The sequence below is a fragment of the Manis pentadactyla genome, chromosome 10, assembly GCF_030020395.1.
Source record: "Manis pentadactyla isolate mManPen7 chromosome 10, mManPen7.hap1, whole genome shotgun sequence".
NCBI classification, from domain to species: domain Eukaryota; kingdom Metazoa; phylum Chordata; class Mammalia; order Pholidota; family Manidae; genus Manis; species Manis pentadactyla.
In genome coordinates, this window is record NC_080028.1 from 35,469,191 (window position 1) to 35,492,900 (window position 23,710).

The 23,710-nt window shown below is 43.7% G+C and overlaps 1 long non-coding RNA gene across 2 annotated transcripts; it reads right to left on the reverse strand.

Moving 5' to 3' along the window:
* Nucleotides 1–12,886: 12,886 nt before the first annotated feature.
* Nucleotides 12,887–19,455, reverse strand: LOC130679002 (uncharacterized). 2 transcript variants are annotated; one of them, XR_008991996.1, is made up of 4 exons: nt 19,355–19,455; nt 19,173–19,253; nt 14,568–15,776; nt 12,887–13,271 (listed from the first exon to the last, which is right to left on the reverse strand). It is a non-coding gene; the product is annotated as an uncharacterized LOC130679002 (long non-coding RNA). The 2 variants fall into 2 exon arrangements; XR_008991995.1 differs by having other exon boundaries at nt 12,919–13,271; nt 14,568–14,701.
* Nucleotides 19,456–23,710: the final 4,255 nt, after the last annotated feature.

The window sequence follows — 23,710 nt, forward strand, 5'->3', positions numbered from 1 at the left end:
GAGTTGAGTACCTGTTCCAACAGGCCCCACTGCTTTCTGGGGATCGAGGCGGGGAAGGAAAACTTCTGCAAGACAGAGGGATGGTTTCTACTTTGTTTTGTTTTTGGGGTGCTTTCATAATTTTGGTAAAGATATTTTTAAGCCACAGAGCGGGGCGGTTCAGTTTTCATTACCCGACTTGGCATTTTCCTCCAGTCCGCAAAGCTGCTCAGAGGCCCTTATCACAGAGCCGTAACCACAACCCCTGCTGGGCCTGATGCTAAATCAACACTGTCACATCAAAACAAAGACACGCAGGTGTGCTGCACATGCAGGCGGGAGGGCTTTTGTTCAAAGGCAAGAGTTAGCAAACCAGAGGGGGAATGAACCCTATCCTGACAGGCCACACACCCCGGTTCCCACAAGCCTGGGGCTGGGGGAGGGAGAGGGGGGTCGTCGAAGGCCTCTGGGGGCTGCAGGTCCTTTGGAAATCAGGTCCACCTGTGAGAAGGCTGCAGAAATGGGGTTTTGTGCTTACATGAAAAGCTCCTCCTGTCAGGCACTGCTTAAAGCTCCATGGGGCTGCTTAGGAGAGGTCCACACAAGTGTGGCTGATGTACACGACTTCCCAAGTGTCCTTAGCTGCAGTGCCTGGTGGGGACTGGAGACCAGCAAACGTCTGTTCAGGACAGGAACTTCCATAAAATCTTGTTTCAGAGGAAAAGGAGGACCTTACAACCTCTGTCTACAGCCTTCCATCCAACAGAGCAGATTCAACTCTTCCCCAAGACCAAAACTCCTGTTCCTTCATTCCTGGAGCTGCCACCTGGGTGCCCCTGAGCCAGGTGCCTATAAGATGATGAGTGATAATAATCATCAGTAAGAGGAACCAGCCTGAATGCATGCTGGCCTGCCCTAAGTCCTTCATAGGTGTGCTAGTATTTAATCCCCACCTCAGCCCTAGGAGGTAGATATCACCAGCAGTGTCCTCTCCGCCTTGAGAGTAAGGGAACGGAGGGTCAAAGGGATCAATTAAATTGCTGGAGGTTATGCAGCTAGCAGGTCCATGGCGGAGCCAGGTTTCAGTTTCGGGCAGTTGGTTCCGAGTGTGTGTTCTCAGACTTTGACGGTATTGCCTCAGGTCTGGGCCACGGATATTGATGGCTCCCAACCTCAGCTGGACATTAGAATCACCAATGCCAGCACTCAACTCCAAATACACTGATGTGTGTGCTTTGGGGCAGCCTGAGTATTTTAACAGTGTTCGTGTGTGTGCCCACTGTAACTAGCGTTAGGCACTTAGAGTACAGCTGGCGTTAAGTAGGAATTCCCACCACGCTCTCCAAAGTTAAGTATAAGGGAGGAACGGAACTGGGAAGCGCAGCCACCAACCGTCTGGCTGGGCGTGGTGCAATGACTACCGCTTGGGGAAGAACACCAGAAAGAAGGCAGAGGTGAGAAAAAGCGGGGCTAGAAAGACAAGGAAACCAGTAGACACCTATCTCCCCATAGTGGGAAAAGGAGTGGGCAGAGAGGACGTGCCAAGGGAGAAGCCTCGGGGGAGACCACCTTCACGCCTGCACAGACTGTTCCTGGAACTTAGCAGTACTACAAAGAATTGGAGTTCCTGGAAACGTGTTTTAAGAGAGAAACTTGCCCTGTAAATCACACCTGTTGGAGCTACCAAGGAGGTATTTAGTGAGCAGTACAAGAATCTGTTGGAACCAGGGGCTGGGGCTTGGGGTGGAAATGCTGGGAAGCGCCGGTCTCCCTGCCTGCCCTTCAGTGGCCGGTCTGGAATCAGCCTGTGTTAGTTTCAGGGTACATCCTCACCCTGGAGGCGCTCCTCCCATTGAAGGCGTGTTTCAGAATTATGAAAATCATTTCTATGAAAGACAAAATGTTTTAAAGTAGAAAAAATACATTGCTCATAATTTTATCACCTAACAATTATTATTTAGAATATCCTGTTATGTTGTTGTTTTTCCTGGACATAATTTTTTCCACACAATATTATCCATAATATCTATGTAATATATAGAGTCTGTTTTTGCACTTAAAATAACATAAGGCTGTTTATTTCTTACATCAGTTTCTTTATTTCCTTCATAATTATTTTAACCTTGACTAATTATTGCTGGGTTTCTGAAGATTGAAGAATCTTTGAAACCATTCTATGGGGGAAAAAAGTTTGAATGAACATCCACTGTTGATAACAATTGTTTCTATTTTTACTTAAATATGTAAAGCCTAAAACCAGGTGTGAACTTCTTTATTAGTGCAAACTACCAGGACATTAAAACAATTTTACATGTTAGAAACAAAATTATAAAACCAATAATATTCAAAATAATAGTATTAATTAAAACAAATAAGATTCAAAATAATGGTATTAATTAAACGTGACAAACACTGTTCTGTGAGTTTAATTGTGGCTCACAGCTATGGTGCAAGCATGTGGCCTTCCTGGTGCCTGTAGGGCAGGTACCGTGCATGCCCTTAGTTCTCCCACTTCTCTCTCTTCTGAACTCTTAGGACCACATGCACACAACCTGCAGACACCATGGACCTTCACTTGGCATGTTTGCTTCCTTTATATCAGCTCTATTTTTCTCCTGTTCTCTCTAGCTCATGACCATTCAAGCAGTATCATTTGGGCCAATGTACACATAAACTCAGATTCCAAATTGAGCCCTAAAATTTAATCCAAATGGATCTTTCAAACTACCTAGAATATGGCTATATTGATTTTAAGATTATGATTGAAAGGTAAACATAAATGTAAAACTGCTTCATAGAGAATTTCCAAATCTAGAGGATTCCTCATGAGACCCCTGCCAGTCTGAGAAACATTGGTTTATTGACTGCCTCTCTTGTACAGCAGGTGACTCACTCACTGTAAAAACGTACAATTCCCATTGCACAGATGAGTAACTGAGGTTTGTAGAGGTTATGAAACTTGCTGGAGGACATGAAGCTGTCAGATGGAGGAGCTATAATTCTAATCTCCGCCTCTGCCATCCACAGTCCATTTCTGGGGCAGAGTCTCACACTGCCTTCCACAATCTTTACAAAGTATTCTTTTCCGATCTGGGGTTTAGAATGTTTGCAGTGACATGGGCCAGGGCTAGAGATAAATGAATGTTTCTTTCCTTTAGAGAAAATGTAGCATCTGTCATTTGTAGTATGTTTATTTAGGTATAAAACTAACCTGACAAGGATGGATCCTTTAAGATATTTCTGTAGATTTGACAGCAGCTTTGGTGGCTGGCAGTAGCTTGCCAGTTATTAAATGGCTCTGAATATATGAAGATTTGTAATTTCCTTTTGAAAGGGCTTTGCCAAAGACACTGAGCCACGTGGCATAATCTTCAAACACACATTGGCATATACAGGAGCTCTGTTTGTGCAGATGGATTCTTGGAACCAATCAGACTAGCATGGTATTTCATCTTTTGGCCCAATACTAGAAACTGGCACAAATAACACTACCCTTGCCATGCACCCAAGTTCAGAATGATAAGTCAGTCACCCTGTAATTATGGTGGGGGAGCCAGCTTTGCTCCCTCAGTGAGCAGACTGACAGATCTGCTTGGACTGGAGGCCTTTGGGCTCTCTGGGAACCTGGCTGACTTCCTTGTGCCCAGGCAGGCACTGCCCTAGATCGCAGGGTAGAGGTGAGTTCCCACTGTGCAGGTCCGCTGGGACCAAACTGGTCACTAAACCTGTTTGTCTTCTCCGCAAGGTCCATAGCTGTCAAAAGTGCAACAAAGCAAAAGGCTGGGGACAGCAGAAAGGCAAAGCTCTGCCATCAGGCTGTGCAGGCCAAAAGGCCGCGGGGGCTGAGGCAGAAAGCCTGATCCCAGGTGGCTATCAACTTAAAATTTGAGGATAATCTCAGACAGAAGAGATTGGGCCAGGTTATTCTAGCAGCAGAGTTGGGTGGGCAAAATAAGACATCCAGAAAGGCCATTTTATACTAGGGGAAAGTTACCTTGTCCCTTGTCCAGCCTTGGTTCAAAGAACACAGAAAAAGATTGTATTTACATGTTAATAAGGGGATGGACGGGTGGGTGAAGGAGGAGGCAAAGTCCTCAGTCCTGCTGTGAAAATGTGCCTGTCAGTCACATTAGAATTTAAACGTCCTTACCTTGTAGCATTAAGCTTGATCCATGCTTCATCAATACATTCTCAGAGTTGTGACCAGAGGTGTGAAAGGCTCCCCCATGGATATGTTCCCGCCCGATTCCTGAATGACTTAATTGGGCCCTGCATGTCTCACTCATATGCCTTTCCCACATTTAATGAGATGGTTCATTTTCTGAGCTCAGGTTGGTATTTTGCCTTCCTGGCTGCCTCACCTTTGCTGCTGTGGTTTTCTCTGCTGGGAACCCTCTGCCTCTGGCTCCTCACATGCCTGGTGCCTCTGCAGTGCCCAGGCCTTGGTTCAGACTCCCCCTTCACAGAGGCCTTCCTCACTGCCCTCCACTCCTAGCCACTCTCTGTACCGTATCTCTGTTGACTGCTTCACACACACTAGAATTATCCCATGTGTTTGTTTCCTCGTTTGCTCTCCAGACCCCCACCACCCTGTACGGGTTTGTCCTGTTCTCTGTTGTATCTCCCATGCTTAGGCCAACATCGTGCACACCGTGGGTGCGTGTGGAGTATTTCCTCTTATGGAATGGGCCCTTGTGTAGCACTCATCAAGTGCCAGACACCATCCTAAGAGCTTTACAAATATTAACTCACTGAATCCTCACAAGCCTAGCAGGGAGGTCCCAGGCTTATTTCTATTTTATAGGTGCCCACTTAGGATCTGAACTTGACAGTCTGATTCCAAGTTCTCTGTGCACTAGACAACTGCCTTATGGGGCATTTCTAGCATTTTTGCTTCTGTCATTACCATTACCTGAAGACTCAGACTCATTATAAGCTCTAAGTTCAATAAACACAAATATTACAATCCTAAAAACAGGTCTGAAATGTATATAGACGCCATACAAGGTTAAGAGTCATTAGGGTTAGGATGTCACTATCTTTAGGACATATGTGGACACAGCCTTATTTCTTGGGATCTAACCGTCCAGAGACAGCTGTGTAGCCTCTGGTAGAGGGATGGGAAGTTAAATCCCGAAGTGGTACTGGTACCATAAAAGGCAAGTATTTTTCTCTTCAAGCTGCCACAGCCACTGAAAGACGGATCAAATGGCTGGAGGATGCAGGGAGCCTCAGCAATGTTTAAGAACCTTGGTGGGTTTTATAATTTTCTGTGTTTTTAAATGTATTATTACTCCTAGAGGTCTACCTCATAATTTTGGTTGATTGATTTATTTAAATTAATATATCTTAAATCAATATAATAAATGTGTGTACACTTATTTTTAAAAGTCAATACGCTTCATTTCATGCACCCTTGGGAAGTCCTTGAGAATTTTAGAAACATAGAAGGCTGCATCATTTTTATAAAGAATTTCATATTTATCATCTCATTTTATTCCAAAACACCATGGAAGTAGGCAAAGCTGGAATAATGCTATTTTCTCCAGCCTAGCAGACCCCCAGATCAAAGGTCTGGACTCCAGTTTTCTTCCTGCTTCTGTGGCTGCTCTCAGACCCCCTTTGTTGGTTCTTCATCATCTTCAACCTTGGAAGGTTGGCGCAGCCCAGAACTCAGTCTTTGGGCATCTGCTTCCCTCACAGCCATCTCCCTGGTGGCCTCCCTCATTCGCTGACTGTAAATTCTGTGCTTATGATAATGTTGCTCCAAAGTATGTTGCCAGCTCTGTTCATCTCTTTAGCTCAGGACTGTTAGCCTCTTTGACATCTCCACTTGGTCACCTGAGTATTTCAGACTTAAATGTCTCAAACTGGGCTTCCGAAGTGGCCCCAGTTGTCCCCTCCTTAGTAAAGGACGACCCGCTCTGTGCCTCTGGAGCCTGGCCACAGACCTGCAGAGCCCAACGCCACTCCCCCTTCCCCTCCCCATCGGAGCTGTCACAGATCCTCTTGTTCTACCATTAAAATACAGTATATCCAGAATCTGGCCTTATCTTTACATTCCGCTGTTGAGGCCCGGGGCCAGACCATGTCACCTTCTCCCCCACGGACTGCCTCATCCTAACCAGGATCCCAACTATTCTCAACACAGCAGCTAGAGTGGTTCTATTGCTGTCACATTATCACCCTCCTCTGCTCATACAGCTTCAAGGACTGTCCCTGTCACTTAAAGTCCACAGTCCCTCAGTGACCTACCCGGGTCCCCGTGCTCTGGCCCCCTGCCTCTCGGATGGACCCCCTGCTCCTTCCATCTCTCTCCTAGCCACACAGCCTTCCTGCCAGCCCTTCCACATCCTTCCACCTCAAGTCCTCTGCATATGCTCCTCTCTCTGCTTAGAGTGCCCTCCCTAGAGGGTTCCATGGCTTTCTTCCTCCTTTCTAGTGACATTTCCTAGCCACCCTCTTTACTGAAGTGATGCAGCCCCAGCTCTTCCTACCCTCCTTCCGTTGTCTTATTTTCCTTCTTAACACTTAAATCATGATCCAGCATTCTGTATGTGTTACATAAGCCTATTTCCTACCTGGTCTAAGCATAGCAGTAACAGCCCTGATCCCACAGAGTGGGTGTGAGATTCAATGAGGTGGTGCCCAACACAATGAATGCCCAGCAAGTGTTAATGAGCTTATGCTTTGTGTCCAGAGCACCAAGGGCAGCATCTTAACACAGTGGATGCCCAGTACATTGCTTTTTAACAAATCAGTGACTTGATTCGAAGAGTCAGCATCTCCATTCTTGTCTTTGTTCTGGAGCATAAGCTCCAGTGAGGAGCAGCCCGGCACTAACATGACACCCGGGTCCAGCTCCCAACGGTTAGAGCTCCTCACCTCAGTCTTCTTTTATAACAGCGATCTGAGTGAATCTGACTTCAATAAAGTGTTTTATTGAATAGGATGGGTTTCCCCCCAAGAGGAAGCCATTACATAGGAGCACAACCTTTAAAGTGTACTCCGTAATAATGCCTTCTGAAGCATTTGTGCAATTAGATGTGTTTCATTAATTGTGTTTTCTCAGCAGAGCAATTTGAAAGAACATGCTCCCTTCTCTCTCACTGTCGTGTTCTCATCGGCCTTTTCACAAATTGATCTGAATAAAAGCAGCTTCCCCTAAGCAGTGAGTTAAAATAAACCACTGTTCACATGATTACTACTTCATTGTGCTTTTACGCACATTCCTCGGTGCTTTTTAATTATATATAACTACCAGGGAACAGGGAGTAAAATCTATTTAATCTAATGTGAAGCCTGCTAAATAGGTAACATTTCCAGTTTCTGTTTTTTCATTCAAGGTATGACTCTAACTCAGGGAGCCCAGGATCAAGAATGTAGACCCAAATCTTGCAGAAAATGCAGACTACATGATTCAATGTTATTTGTTTCACATAACTTTGTTAAAATTGTCATGCAACTTGGCAACTCAAGTAGTGACAATCTGGGATGCAATTATTTCAAATGCCAATTTTTTTTCTCCTTATAAAATAATTGCCATGAAATGCAAACAAGAGTTAAATTTAATGGTGGCATATGGTTAAGATTAGAGTTACATGCAGGGTTTCATGATAGGGTTAGAGTAAGGCTTAGGTTAAGGGTTACAGTTAGGAGTGGGTGAAGGTGAGTGGGAGTTAGTGCCCAGAGTTATGGTTAGAGTTAGGGTTAGGGTTTAATATTAGGGTTAGGGCTAGATTTAGGTTTAGGGTTACAGTTAGTTGTGGGTGAAGATGAGAGTGAGGGTGAGAATGTAGGGGTATGGGTAGAATTAGGGCTAGCGTTAGGTGTAGGATTCACTTTTGCTTTTGACTAACAGTGAGGTATGGGTAAGAGAAGGGTTAGGGGCTAGGATTAGTTAGGGTTAGGTGTATGGTGAGGATATGGCTAAGTTTAGATTTAGGATTCGTTTAATGTAAGGGTTATGGCTAGATTTAGGTTGCGGTTTACGATTAGGGATGGTTGAAGGTGAGAGTGATGTGATGGGGGTTGGGGAAAGGTTACAGGTATGGTCAGTGTAGAGTTAGGTTTAGGTTAAAGCTACTGTTGGGGTGACAGACAGCTTTAAGGTCATGGTGAGGGTTAGGGATAGAGTAAAGTTTAGGGTTCTGGTTCTCTGTGACTAAGGGAGAGTGAAGGTTAGGAGGAAAAGGGTTAGCGTTACTGTTAGGATAAACATTAGCTGGAGGGTGAGATTATGGTTACTCTTAGAGGTAGGTTTAGTGTTCAGTGTTAGGGTTAGGGTATGGATTAGGCTTAAGGTTGAAGTTAGGTATGGGTAAAGGTGAGGGTGAGGGGTTAGGGTAGGTGGCAAGGGTTAGGGTTAGGGTTAGAAGAAGAAGCACTGTCAGAAAACAAAAGCAATGCAATTCACCATGCTTCTAGCCCAGTCCTGCAGGAACAGAGATTCATTCCACAGGACTCATTTCCTCGATACCAGTGACTCTCAAGGAAATCATGTGTATAAAGGTCAGACTAACAAGAAAGCTATGCACCTAAAGAGCAGATCTTTGGAAATAAATGTTGATTCTGCTGCAGTCCTTTAGCATATGCAACTGGGGCTTGAACAAGACATGGTTGTTTCTTTGGATTCCTACAGTTCTGGGTCAGGGGTTCGGGTGAGAGTCCACAGTTATTGTTCAGGGTTAGGGTTCAGATTCACATTCAGGGGTTAAGGTTAGGGTTCAGGGTGTCAGTTCAGGGTAAGAGGTCAGTGTTACTGTTGGGGTTTGTGTTGAAGTGTACATATTTCAGTTTGGGTTCAGGGCTTCAGGATCCATTTCAGGGGCTCAGTTCTGGGTTAGGGTTTGGGTTTGGGTTCAGGGCTTTGGTTTATCAGTTTCTAGGTCTCAGGTTTGGGGCACAGATTAGGATTCAATTCAGGATTAGGTTTAGGGTAAGGCTTAGGGTGAAGTTATAGTTTCACTTTGAGTTAGGGTGAGGGGTTAGGATTAATTGTAGGGTTAAATTTATCTATAGCCTAAGAGTGAGGTGTGGGTGAGGGAAGGGTTAGTTTTTAGGGTTAGAGTTAGGCTTTGGTGGAGGGTTAGGTATAGTTTGAGAATACTGTTACATTTAAAGTTAGGGTTAGTTTGTATTGTTAGAGTTAGGGCTCTATTGAGGGTTAGGGTTACATTTTGTGTGGGGGAAGATGTGGTTAGTGTTAGGGTTAGTTTTAGGATGAAGTTATGATTAGGGAAAGACTTAGGGATTGGGTTTAGGGTTTGGGTTAGCAATAGAGTTAGATTAAGTGTTATAGTTCCGTGTGAGTGAGTGTGAGGGTTTAGTGCTGGGACTAGGTTTAGTTTTAGAGTTAGAGTTAGGTGTAGGCTGTGGATATGGTTATGATTAGACTTAGGTTTAGGGTCAGTATTAAGTTTGGGGTTAGGTTAAGGTTTAGGATTACAGTTAGGCATGGGTAAATGTGAGGCTGAATGTGAGTGTTTAGTTTTAGTGGCCAGAGTTAGGATTAGGATTAGGTTTTGGGTTAACTGTAGGATGAGGATATGGTTATGGTTACAGTTATGTTTCAGTTTCAGTGTTAGGGTAAGGGTTAGGTTTAGATTTCAGGTCACAGTAAGGTTGAAGGTGAGGTGAGGGTGAGTGTCCAGGGTTTTAATGTTATAGTTAGGTTTAGGATTAAGTGTAGGATGGGTTGATGGCTACAGTTAGACTTAGAGTAAGGGCTTAGTGTTAGGGTTAGAGCTCAGTTCAGGTTTAGGATGATGGTTAGCTGTGGATGAAGGTTAAGGTGAGGTTGAGAGGTTAGGGGTAAGGGTAGGGTTAGGGATAGGTTTAGGATGAGCTATGGTTAGCGTTAGAGTTAGGATTAGGCTTTATACTAAGGGTTAGCATTGGACATAGGTTTCAGTTTCTAGATCCAACTGAGTGTGGGTGGGGGTGAGGGGTTAGCCTTAGGGTCAGCGTTAGGGTTAAGGTTAGCTTTAGGTGTAGGGTGAGGATATGGTCGCAGTTAGCATGCAGCTTAGGATTCAGAATTAGGTTAGGATCAGCTTTAGAATTTGGCTTACAGTTAGGTGTGTGTGAAAGTGACGGTGAGGGTGAAGGGTGAGTGTTAGTGGCTAAAGTTAGGGTTTGGGTTAGGTTTAGGTGTAGTGTAAGGTGAGGATATCTTTATGGTAAAAGGGTTAGGATTTAATGTTAGCATTAGGACTACAGATACGTTTACTATTATGGTTAGGTGTGGGTGAAGATATGGGTGAGCGTGAGGGTTTAGGGGTATGTGTAGTGTTAGGGTTAATGTTAGGTGAAGAGTTAGGGTAAGGATGAAGGTTTGATTTGGGTTAGAGTTAGGATTTGGATTAAGGGTGTGGGTCAGCATTAGTATTAGGTTTAAAATTACAGTTAAGTGTGGGTGAAGGTGAGGATGAGGATGAGGGTTTAGATTTAGTGGCCAGGGTTAGGTTTAGGATTAAGTTTTGGGTGAGGATATGGTTATGGATAGAGTTAGGCTTTGCATTCAGTGTTTGGGTTTGGGTTAGATTTAGATTTAGGGTTATGATAAGCTGTGGGTTTATGTTTGGTGGCCATGGTTAGGATTAGATTTTGATGTAGGGTTAAGTGTAGGGTTACAATATGATTATGGATATAGTTAGGCTTTGGGTTAAGTGTTAGGGTTTGAGTTAGGTTTAGGTTTAGGGTTACAGTAAGGTGTGGGTGAATGTTAGGGTGAGCTTGAGCTGCAAAGGTGAGTGTACAGGGTTAGGGATAGGGTTAGGTGTAGGGTGAAGATTAGTTATTACAGGTTATAGTAGGACTTAAGGTATTGTTTAATGTTAGGGTCAAGGCCGTATTTAGGATTAGGGTCATGGTTATGGGGAGTGGTGAAGATGAGAGTGATGGTGAGGGTGGGGGATTACAGGTATGGTTAGTGTCTGTTAGGTGTAGGGTGAGAACATGGTTGTGGTTAGAGTTAGGTTTTGGGCTTAATGTTAGGTTAAGGGTTCAGTTTAGGTTTCGGATTATGGTTACGTGTAGGTGAAGGTGAGGGAAGGGTAAGGAATTGGCAGTAGGGCTAGGGGTAATGTTAGGTTTCCTCTTGGGTGTAGTGGAATGATATGGTTACCATTAGAGTTAAGATTCGGGTTTAGGATTGGGGTTATGGTGAAAGGTAGGTTTATGGTTAGGTTTAGGGTTAAGTGTAGAGTGCGTTTATGATTACAGTCAGAAAACAAAAACAGTGCAATTCAACATGCTTCTAGCCCAGTCCTTCAGGAGCAGAGCTTCATTCTACAGGAATCATTTCCTCAGTGTCCCTCAAGGAAATCATGTGCATAAAGGTCAGACTAACAAGAAAGCCACATGCCTAAAGTGCAGATCGTTGGAAATAAATGTTGATTGTGCTGCAGTCCTTTAGCATATGCAACTGGGGCTTGAACAAAACAGGGTTATTTCTTTGGATTCCTATAGGACCGGTCAGGGATTCGGGTGGGGGTCAGTAGTTAATATTCAGGGTTCAGGGTTTGGGTTCAGATTCACATTCAGGGGTTCTGGTTTGGGTTCAGGGTAATGGGTCAGAGTTAGGTTTTGGGTTCATGTTCAAATGTAAGGGTTTGGGTTCAGGTTCAGGGTTTCAGGATCCACTTCAGGGGCTTGGTTGAGGGTAAAGAGTCAGGATTAGGGTTTGTGTTTGGCTTCAGGGCTTTGGGTTTTCAGTTTCAGGGTGTCTGGTTTGGGGCCTGGATTAGGATTACATTCACGATTAGGTTTAGGGTAAGGTTTAGGATGAAGTTATAGTTTTGGTTTGAGTTAGGGTGAGGGGTTAGGGTTATGTGTAGGGTTAAGTTTGTCGTCAGCCTAAGAGTGAGGTGTGGATGAGAGAAGGGTTAGGATTTAGGGTTAGAATTAGGTGTACATTGAGGGTTAGGTGTAGTTTGAGGATATGTTTACATTGAAGGTTAGTGTTAGTGTTTATTGTTACGGTTAGGGCTAGAGTTAGGTTTAGGATTACGGTTGTGTGTGGGTAATTATGAGGGTGAGGATGAGGAGGTAAGGGTATGTGTCGTTAGGGTTAGGGTTTGGTGTAGGGTTTGGTGTAGGATGAAGTTATGGTTAGGCATAGAGTTAGGATTTGGGTATAAGGTAAGGGTTAGCAATAGAGTTAGGTTAATGGTTATGGTTCTGTGTGAGTGAGGGTGAGGGTTTAGTCTTAGAGCTAGAGTTGGGGTAGGATTAGGTTTAGGATTAAGTGTAGCGTGAGGATATGGCTATGGTTACAGTTAGGTTTCAGGTTCAGTTTTAGGGTTGGGGTTAGGTTTAGGTTTCAGGTTATGGTAAGGTGTGGGTGAAGGTGAGGGTGAGGGGTGAGGGTGAATGACTATTTTTAGGGTTATGGTTAGGTTTAGGGTAGGTTTATGGTTACAGTCATATTTAGGGTAAGTATAGGTGAAGATGAGAGTAATGGTGAAGGTGGAGGGTACGGGTAAGTTTAGGATTTGTTTTGAGGTATAGTTTGAGAACATGGTTATGGTTAGAGTTAGGTTTTGGGTTTAAGGTTACGATAAGTTTTTTATTTAGATTTAGGGTTATGGTTATATGTGGGTGAAGGTGGGGGTAAGGTTGAGGAATTAGGAGTAGGGGTAGTGGTAGGTTTAGTTTTTGTTCTGAGTGTAAGGCAAGGATATGGTTACCGTTAGAGTTCGGGCTAGGTTTTAGGTTTAGGGTTATGGTGAGTGTTAGGATTAGGGTTGGGGTTAAAAGAAGAACCACAGTCACAAGTTGTCTTGCCAATGGGTTTCAGCCCCGGGCATGTTTGCTATGGATTCAATGTGACCAAAGAAATTGACAGCAAAATGCTCTTTGGGTTGAAAGGGTTATACCCAACTTTGTTTCCAGGTGGCAGGTCAGTCACTAAAATCCTCTTCACGCAGAGCGAGTCTGCATGCAGCAAGCCGGTCTCTGGGCACCTCTGTCTACACAGCTGTCCCGCACAGCCATCCTCCAGGCCTCTCTGCACAGTCATCCTGCACAGCCATCCTCTGGGCCTCTGTCCTCAGTGCTGCCACCACTCCAGCCTCTGCTCTGCTCTCCTGCAGCCTTGCAGCCCTGCCACTGTGTCATGCCCAGAGCACTGGGCAGAGCTCTTTTCATAGAGTCAACAGCCATGTATTGCCCACAGGTGTGCAGTGAGCCAGTCAGCCACGGCCAGGTGAGAATCCTGGCCACAGGAAGTCTCATTTTATCCACACAAGTGAAAAAAGAGTTCAATTTACCAGGCTTCTAGCCCAATCCTGTAGGAATAGAGATTCGTTGACAAGAACCATTTCCTTTCTGTGGATACCAGTGTCCCTCAAGGAAATCATGAGCATAAAGGTCAGGCTAACAAGAAAGTCATGCACCAAAAGAGCAGATCTAAAGAATGAAATGATGATTCTGCTGCATTGCTTTACCATAGTCAACCGGGCTTGAACAGGACATGGTTGTTCCTTTGGATTCCTAAAGGTCTGGGTCAGGGGTCCAGGTGAGATTCAACAGTTTAGGTTCAGGGTTCAGGGTTAGGGCTTGGATTAGTGTTCAGTGGTTCAGGTTTGGGTTCAGGGGCTCAATTCAGGGTAAGGGGTCATGGTTAGGGTTGTGGTTCAGGTTCAGATGTAAGTCTTTGGGTTCGGTTTTAGGATTTTGGGGTTTCAGGATCAGGATTTCTGGTTTGGGCCCCAGGTTATGGGTGACCTTTAAGGTTAGAGTTACAGTTAAGGTTAGCATTATGTTTAGGGTAAGAATATTTAGCTATTGAATGTCAGTTACAATTAGAGTCAGGTTTAGGATTCAGTGTTACAGTTAGGATTAGAGTTAGGGTTCTGGTTACAGTTAGGTGTGGGTGAGCACTTAATGTGATTTAATTATGGTTACCTATCAGGAAAAGTGAGCTCATACTGCAAAAATAACTGTAAGAGTAAGAAATAACTACAAAATCCCAGCAGTGTGAAATAATTAAAAGCTATTTATTGCTCAAGGTGCATGTCTCTCATGGAGTAATCACTGACTCAAACTTGCCACTTGCTCTGACAGAGGAACGAGAAGTCTGGAGAGTCCTGCCCCAGCAGTTAAATGCTCCAGACTGATGGCAGCACTATCACCTGTGCGCCTACCTCACTGGCCAGAATGAGTTACACAGCCACACTTAGCCACCCAGGGGCCAGGAAGTGCCACCCATCACACGCCTGGAAGGCAGGAACAAGCATTTTTGGCAAACAGCACTTAGGACACCCACTGTTTCTGTTGCTGTTATGCTTCCGAAGTGAAATCATTTGGTGCTTGCAGTTTGAGGGGCCTTAACCTCTTTGGTTTCTGACTGTCACTGCTGGTTAAAGAGAACTGCAGGCTTCTGGGAAGGGCTTCAAGTGGGGGTGTCTTGGAGTACAGCTGGCTAAGCAGAAGGCTCTATTTAGCTATTGAATGTCAGTCTGAGCCACTGAACCATTTGCAATAGAAATGACTTATAAATGTCCTCCATTAAAAATAAAAAGACCAGTTCTAACACTTTAAACATGTTAGCTCAAAGACAACACTGGAAATACTGTCCATACCTGCAGTTGATGTCCACCTCCTCTATTCAAAACTCTGCATGGTTTCTCAACACCTAGTAGTTCTTGGAAATAAATGTATTTAGACATACCCAGGCGTATATGCATTTATTTGCTTTGAATTCCTCCTGGACCATCTGGATGCAAAAAAAGGAAGACTTACAGTTACCTCTTGATTATCAATGCTAGCAGTTGGTAATCTTGAACAATGGTTATTTATTTGCCTTTGACTGGGCTTCTTCTTCTGTTCTGTGGCCCAAATCCCTGCCTCTCAGCCTGTGATCCTTCTGGGGTTCCTTCTCCAAAGGAAGGGTCATCCATTTAATTGCCCTATGCTCTCTATTTAGTGGTCCCTCAGATTGTCTGGGCTCCTGTTTGGGAGTGGGCATGCTGGTTGGTGAGGGCTAGGTTTTTGGCTCCTTTTTCAGCTCTAAATACCTAGATAATTTATTCTGGGTTCTCCCATTGCCATAGCATTGATGGAGAAAAGAGCAGTTCAGATTTCGGAAGTCAAGACTGGCTTGAAGAACAGGAGAGCAAAGGGAACTCTTTTTCTATAAGAATATTACTGGAAAGGAAAAGTCCTACAGCTATTGTCACACCCAGCCCCAACCTGCCCCATAACACACACCTACATGCCTTTCCTTTACACTAGCCCCCACCAGCATACACCGACTTCATAGACAGAGGTAGATGTGTTCAGATTATGGGCCTACCATCCATTGTAGCTGTATACATGGCTGTTCTAAACTTACTTCACGGGCAAAATTAAGTTTCAATAACACATAATGTAAAGGGCTATTGTGACAATTAGATAGTACATGTTGTTTCTTGGCACAGTTCCTGGCACATTAAATCTCTAAATTATTTGCAATTGTTACTAATTAACACCCAGATTAGGTTTTATCGCATCTAGGAACTCTAATACAATTCAAATTCTTCTATACAATATATTGGTTTTCAACTATGTATTAATTAGATTAAGCTAAAACCCTATAAGAAGTGGACCCAAAATACTTTAGCTTAAATGTAGTCAAGGTTTATTTCTCCTACTGCCATCCAGGGAATAAGTTCCAGGCTGGGGACTGGGGGAGGCGGCAGAGAGTTGTCTTTGTTCTGTACAGTCACATAGAAACTCAGGATGATGTCACTCTCTTGTCCTCAACATGTGTCTTTCCAACATTACTCTGGTCTTTGTCTCTGCCATTTTCTCTATGGCAAGGGAGAAACATGGAGGAGCATGTGTGGGATGTTGTGTGACACAGGCACCCCATGCCTCTCAGAGTCCACTGGAGAGAAATTAACCACAGGGCCACAGGTTGCTGCAAGGGGGACTGGGAGATGGGCTGTAGCTGGGCCCAAATGCCCCCTGCCACGAGGTGATCAGCCATCTGTCTCAGACTCTGACCCTTTGAGATGTGCTAGGAACATATTTTCAATTAAACTATTGGCTCCTTGAATTAGATACTTTGTTTTAGCCTTAATTCACAAAGTTATGTTCAGTGGTAGACATAAAATAGCTCTCCTAACATGCTTTTTAAATTGACAGCACTCCGATTCATTTAGGAGTACTATACTTCGGCTAAATTTCCCAGATTCTGTCTCCATTGAATCTGAATGTAACTTCGTAGTTACTTCCGAGGAAAACAAAATCAAGTTTTAATAGGTTTGCTTAGGGATTTCATGTCTTGGACAATTCATTCTTTGTAACAATTCAAATGAAGACATTGATGACAAAAACACTAAGAATTTTCTAGTGATGTGTGGATTCCATTAGCACCTCCCATTACTAAAGTGGTTCATTACAATTATTTACTGATACATTATGGAGTCCATTAGGTTCTCAGTGTTACATTTCAATCTTTTTAAACTACAGATTAATAAATGTTTTTTTCTTGAAGATAAACAGCATTTATGAAAAAAGTAGAGTGGATAAATCATAATTTTGTAGGACTTTCGGGTTAAAACTCTGGTGTCACCCTTTTTTAAGAAACCTCTGATTTTAATCTAAAAGTCTAATAAAAACACACGTTTGGATTGGTAGGACAGTTTTCTTACCTCAGTTATGATTTTTAAAAAAGCATGCAAAAAGGAACCAAGAAAAGGGTAAGAGATACATTACTAGATAGGGTATAAATAACGATAAGAGCACAGCAAAATATTTTAAATTTCCCCTCCTCCAGGCACTCGTGCCAGTTATTGTCCTTTAGCCCCCAACCTACCTTTTCCTCTGATATTTGGTGATGTCAACCAAACTTGGCTCTTCAAAGGCCTTTGTTGCTTTGCCAGCTGCTTCTGGTCCTCCTCTGCTAATTGCATGTGCTAGACACAGACTAGAAGGTGGGAGGAGGGAGAAGCGACTTCCTTCTCTGCATTTGTTTCCCGCTCTTGTCGGGTCAGCCTTGCAAAGTGTCTTGTTCCCAGAGTCACCTTTCATTCCAGTAGCAGCAGCTGAAGCCGGGCTGCTGCTGTTCTAAGGCTCAGAGTCAGCTTGTCACACCCTGCAGGGGGTCAGCAGCAGCCAGCTGATACCCTTTCCTCAGCGATCTGTGTCCCAGGGTCAGGCAGCCCCTTCTCCAGGCTCAGAGAGACCAGCCTCAGCCAAACAGCTGCCCCTACTAAGATGCCTGATTTGGGCCCCATGGGCTCCACCTCTGAGCTTCTGATTCTAAACTGTAGTAATTCCAGCACCTTCCCTCTGTTCCTCCAGGCCTGGGAGAGGTAGGTGCTTCCTACTGCTGCAACTCCTATGATAGTCTTCTCTTTTTGCCTTTTTGCTTTTTCAATATCCAGCTAACAAGTTTTTATACTTTCTCTGTGAAAATGTCTCATGCAGTTTCCGTCTCCTGACTGAATCAATGTCTGAATGATACAATGCTTGAAGCTCCTTCTCTCAACAAGCAAGACCACCAGAATGCTGAATATTTGAATCACATCATCTTAACTGTCTGTAGATTTGGATTTTTTAAGGTTCAGTTTCATGATCTACTCTTTTACTAAAAGTAACACTTAAAAGAAACAGCTAAATGCGATTTGCTTCTGCAGTTGGTGTTTGGATGTGGGCTAGCGAATGGCTAGATTTTTGAGATAAGCTATGCCTCTACTTCTATTAGCTTGAGAATGAATAAACTTTTCAGATGAGCTATGCCACTGATTCTATTAGCTTGGAGCCAAATGTTTCTCTGCCTCTTTTTGCCCTAGCTGTATGGAGGGAAAATAGAACTTGCCATCAAATGTCCCTTACCACACCTTCAGATGGGTGCTCCAAAGATTGTAGTAACAGAATGGTTCCTTAGATGCAAACTTTTCTGAAGTGCTGACATTTTAAAGTGTTTGTTTAGTGGACATGTTTCTAAAACACCAAACTTAGTTCCTGTGCTGCATTAGAAGACGCTTTTTTCCTTTGGGATCATTAGTAGGTGGAGAGATGTTTCCCTATAAGCAAAAGAGCCCACGCTAATTATAATGAGGGAGCTGATGAGGTGATAGCAACAGCTAAGGTTAACAGTTACTGAGCCTCACTACATGCCAGGTTGTCTTCTAGGCCCTTTTACAATTATCTCATTTAATCCTACAACAGCCCTATAAGAGAGGTACCGTGATTATCTCCTCTTTATTGATGAGGAGATGGGGGAACAGAAAGAATTACTGTCCAAGATTCCACAGCAAATAGTGACAGAGCCAGAATTAAAGGCTGTCTGATTCCAGCACCCACCCTCTACTTCACTGTTTTTGTAGGTTTTGTGTTTTTACTTCTATTCTTATTTATGAAACAAATTCAGGACCAGCCATGTGAAGGCCACTGTGCTCAGAACTGTGGGTGTTATCAAAATGAGCCAGACATGGCTTTGCCTTCAAGAAATCTACAATCCAGTAAGACGAGGAGATTAAAAGAAGTATGCAGTACAAAGCAGTATGCAAACGCAAGTTGTGTCCTCGGGAGCACCCCAGAGAGGGAATACCACCTAAGGTCAAGGAGTCTCCACGGGGGAGTCTATGGTGACCAGGACACTGAAAGAGTGGGAGCCTGGGGAGAAGGTGGTCAGGAGGACAGGGGCAGACAGAGCACCCTGGGGAGAGCAGAAGGTAGAGCCGTGCAGGGGGGCGGGCTGGGTGGCTAGGAAACCAAGCTGACTCTCCCGAGAGTTTGCTGTTCGCTTTCATATTCTCTGCCATGTGCGAGAGCACTGAAGTTGTTAAGGTGACGTTAAATGGGTGAGACATTAAAACCTAAAGAATCTGAGATCATTAAGAACCCCTGTTAGGTCTAAGTACTTCAATCTTCACAACCCTAGGAAGCAGGCTTTTACAAGGGGAAAAATGAGGCACAGAGAGGTTCAGTTAGTTGCCCAGTGTCACTCGGTTAGCAAGTGGCTAAACTGGGATTTGAACCCAGCCTGTCTGGCTCTAACTCTGATGGTCTTGATCAGAGCTTTTTTTAAAAAAAAGTAAGTTAAATTCTCTCTGAATGGAAATAACACTCAGGAGGCCTCTCTTTGGGTCCTTTGCCCCATGGGGCTTCTAGTTACATGGGACTGATGCTTCCCAGGGCGGGCTTGTCTGTATCCCCAGAGACTGTACGGCTTTGAACATGGGAAAGCGTCTCACCCATCAGCACGTACTCAGTGTCTGCTGAGCGCTTAGCCTGTGGTACGCTCTGAGTGTCTTTACTGGATAGCTGTGTAATCTCTAGAACGAGATAAACATCTTAAATGTTGCACTTAGCTCTCTATTGTAATAACAAAACAAGTTTCTTCTAATACCATTTTGGACTTCAGGAAACTTTTCACCTAAGTTGGGTCAGTCCTTCAAGATCCCAAGAAATAAAGCTGTCAGTGACTCTTTTCTTCTTGTTCCTGGCCTGACAATATTCTGATTCTGGTAAAACAAACAAACAAACAAATACATACAAAGTATGTATTTTCTGGATGCCAAGAATAACTGATGGTAACAAGGCAAGTGCAAACAAAAGGAGATTTACTTACTATCAGAAAAAAAAAAATCAATGCCAGCCACAACCTCTCTGTTGAGGGTGACAGAATCTGGTGGAATAATGGAGGCTGTTTAATCTTTTCTGACCTGCTCTGATTTGTTTCTCATTCCTGAGAATTTCCCTGGAAGAGAATTAGAACACTCTTTATAAAACCAAACTGAACAGCAATTAATCTTTTCTTTATGATTCTGAAGCTAATTTAGTACATTGTACAACATAGCAACCATTATTGTGAACATTATCTGGTTTCACAAAAACTGTTCTGATTATTTGAACTTCCAAGGTATTTAGATTTTAGATAAATAAGAGTTTATTATGTTTGGATTCTGTGCAGAGTTTTGTGAGATAAATTTTTCCCTAAATTTTAGGGTAATAAGAAATAATACAGAAAATGGTCATTTATAAGCATGATTTAGACTTGGAAGGAGATTTAGACATGATCTAGGCTCGAGATCCTTTATTTTTTAGGCTCACCCATGAGAAAGGGCTTATCAAAGTCTCAGGCCTCCCTGCTCAGTGATCTTTCTCTCTCTTCATGTATTTGACTGAAAAAGCAAGACCTTGATCTGCTTGGCTCTGACACTGGCCCATCCTAAATGAGATGCATTCCCACCTGAGGGGACTAACGACCTAGAGGAGGCCAATTCTGACTCTAATTTCCTTACCTCTCCCATCTGTCTCCTCAACTTCGAACTGAAAAAGTGGAAAAGTATGTTGGTGTCAGACACAATAGTACTTATATTCAAATCAAGAACTGCAAAGTCATTTGCATTTTTGCTTTGCCCATATGCTGTGGTAAAAATGTGAGGTTTTACAGCTAATTTTGCATCTGTACAGAGATTCTAAATCTAAATCCAATTTTCCTTCATTGAATGAAGTAAGCAATATTTTTAGGTAAAGTTAATTTAATGCCTCTGAATAGAAAACTAATTAAGAGCACCTTTAGCCACACTGAAGTAGACACTGGAGGCTCATAAAATACCCTCTTGGTTACCCATGCTTGGCACTACCTAGAGATGAGAAGGCCTCCTTGCAAAGTCCTCTGGGCACTTGTGCAAATCTCTCCCCTTTACTGGTGTCCAGGCCGAGCTGCCTTGCACATAGTCCTGTGCAGTGGTCAATAAAGCCCCAGGAAGGCCCCAGGGGGCTGCAAATGCTACCTAGCAGCAATATTTGTTATTTTCTAATTTACAGCCCTGCACTCAGCCATATCAAATGCAAGAGCAGCTAAAAGTTCATCCTTGTCTCCTTAATTCCAGCAAAGGTGGGGATTAAAGTTTAAACAGATGACTTTTTTTTTTTTATAACTGCACTTGCAAGCTTGGAGCTCATAATACTCTTCCTCTGAGCGTTATTTTACCTACAGCCTGCTGATCTGCTATTATATGAACTGTAAACTCTACTCAAAAGAGAGGCGATTTAAGGATACTGACCCCACCTAACCTGCCAGGTGAGTCAACCAGCTGGTTCTGATGCGCTGGAGACAAACTATTCATACCTTCTTAGTGTGCAGAGGAACTGAGGCAGTTTGACAGGGAGTTTCTTAATTTAACAGGGATTGCACAATCCCACTGGCTTTCTGCCAGTCCACTCATCCCTCTTAAGGACCTTAGTGTGGTTTTCCTCTCCAGCCTCTAATTTTTCTCCATGGTCATCTGAGAGGGTCAATAGTTGGTGAGTACAGGGAAAATGTGGCCAAAACAGGAAGTACCCCAACTTTGCTATTGTTAGAGACATACAGAGAAAATGATCAATGAAGAGGAAACTGCATTTGGATAAAGCAAGAGATGTTATGTGGAAAGACAGGTTTAAGGCCCAGAAGGGAAACACTGGTAAAATCATGTTCTATTAATTACGGTTCTTTGGCTGCAAGTTGCAGAAAGTGTTCAACAAGGCAAAATTAAAAGAAAATAAAATTCTATTTTTTAACAAGTTGAATGGATACTGAAGTATATGATCCACGTCCAAAAAGAATTGCTTGAGAGGGTTACCCCTAACAGAATCCAGTGCTCCCTTGGTCTGGATTTCTCATGGTTTTGTTTGTTTGTTGCAATATGTTGTAAAGGTCCTACACTGGATAGAGCATTGCCCTGGACCCACAGGCCAGGGCCAGAGTGCTGTAAGCATTCATGTTTTATAAATGGCTGCTGACAGCCATCTCTGGCCCTAGGGTAGACCCCAAAGAAGCTGGGAAGCCATACTAAAAAGTATCTAAGACATGTCTTCCTTTGTTGTTTGAACAATGAATATTCACAGTATTTTTCTGGAAGAGTTTGCAAATTGGGCAGCAGGGATAAAAGAAAGGGCCCAAGAGTCCATTTCAGGGATAAAGCATTGCTCTTTCCCAACCTGGACCCTGGCCTTTACTGTGCCTCAGTTTCCTTCTCTGTAAAATATGTACCCTACTTGCCTTATGAGAGCATTGTGAGGATGAAAGGGCCTGATGGATATGAAGTGCAACTTCTAGTGCACCCAGAGGGGGCCAAGCCTTGTTACAGCACATTCTGCAAGGCATGCTGGTGAACCCGGCTGTCCAGTCTGCATGCTGGAATTTTGACTTCACTTGGCAGCAGGGTAAACCTATCTAGGAAAGGCCTGAAGGGATTATCTACCTTGGGAGTTTATAAAGAAAATACATTTTTATTAATTCAGAACAGCTGGAAGTAAGCTGTGAAGTGAGGACCACAGCTTACTGAAGAGCTCCTTCAGGATGCCCACAGGGGTAACCACTGACCTGTGCAGTGTGTTCCTTTGGATTCCTTCTCACTGAGGCAGTGACAAGAATGTCTTTGATTTCATCCAGTGGGTGTAGTTTTCATCATCATCTAATTCCCTGATGTGCTCTTCCTGTCCCCACAGCAGTTTTTCAGTGCCCTCTTCTCATGGTAAGGCTTCCTATAACGGCTGCAGAGAATTCTCCATTTCTTCATTCGAGTGTTCAGAGTTGTTTTAGTCTGTTCAGGCTGTTATAACAAAAATACCATATACTGGGTGGCTTATAAACATTTATCTCTCTCGGATTTGGGTCTGGAAAGTCTAGATGTGGCTACTGGTAGATTTGGTGTCTGGAGAAGGCTGATTCCTGTCCCAGACAGCTGTCTCTTTGCCGTGCCCTCACATGGTTAAAGGGGCCAGGGGGTGTCTCAGGTCTCTTTGGTAAGGGCTCTAATCCCATTCCCGAGGGACCTGCCCTCATAACCCGAGCATATTCTAAAGGCCCCACCTAAATACCATCACATTAGGGATTAAGTTTTCAACATAGGAATTTGGAGGAAATGCAAATATTCAGTATAGCAAAAATGTAGCCTTATGTTAGAATCTTTACCAATTTTTTTGTTCTTCCAGCTGCTTCTGTTCTTAATTGCACCAGACTTAGGAGGTTCCTGTTTCTGTGTTGCTTGGAATGTTTGTTGCTGGTAACTGGTTGTTCTGGGTATGAGTTCTCTGTCTGGGTGCTCTCCAGCTCTCTGTCTTCCTCTAAACTCAGCCAGCTCTGATTTATATGTCTGGGAATCCCTGCTGAGCTGTGGAGGTGACTGGGGTTGGGGCAGGGCTGGAGTAGTTTGCTTTTGGAAAGAGTGCAGTTTGCCCTGACCTCAAGCTCAAAAGAGAGTCAAATTCTGGCTGCCATTCAATGTCAAGATTTGGGCAGAGGAGCAGGGTTAGGATTCTTATCACACATGAGTATGATTCTGACTAGAATTCATCAGTTACTGGCTGACTCTGAGGCTAGGAAGAGGGTTTTGAAGCTCAGAAATGCAAACCTGAACTTTTGCCAGGGCCTCAGTGGCATCTCCCAGGTGCAAGGATTCACACTCTGCCCTTTTGGGCATAGGCAGAGTCACTTCGAGACAGAGCAGAACAGTAAAGAAAGCCTTTCCCTGACAATCCCTCCTGGCTTTGGTGTCCGATTATTCCAGACCCAGTGGTGTTTAAACACAACACCGCCTTTGAAAAAGTTCAGTGCCTTATAGAATAACTGACATAGCAGTTCCTCTGGACATGGTGGCACTCATGAGGAAGAAACAGCATCCATGGGCTGGAAGAAATAGAATTTTGGCAAAATTTTAATGGCTTCCTGCTTTATGACCTTTCAGCACTTCCCAAGGTAAATTCCATTCTTCACTTCCCCACACCACTCCTGCAAACCCAG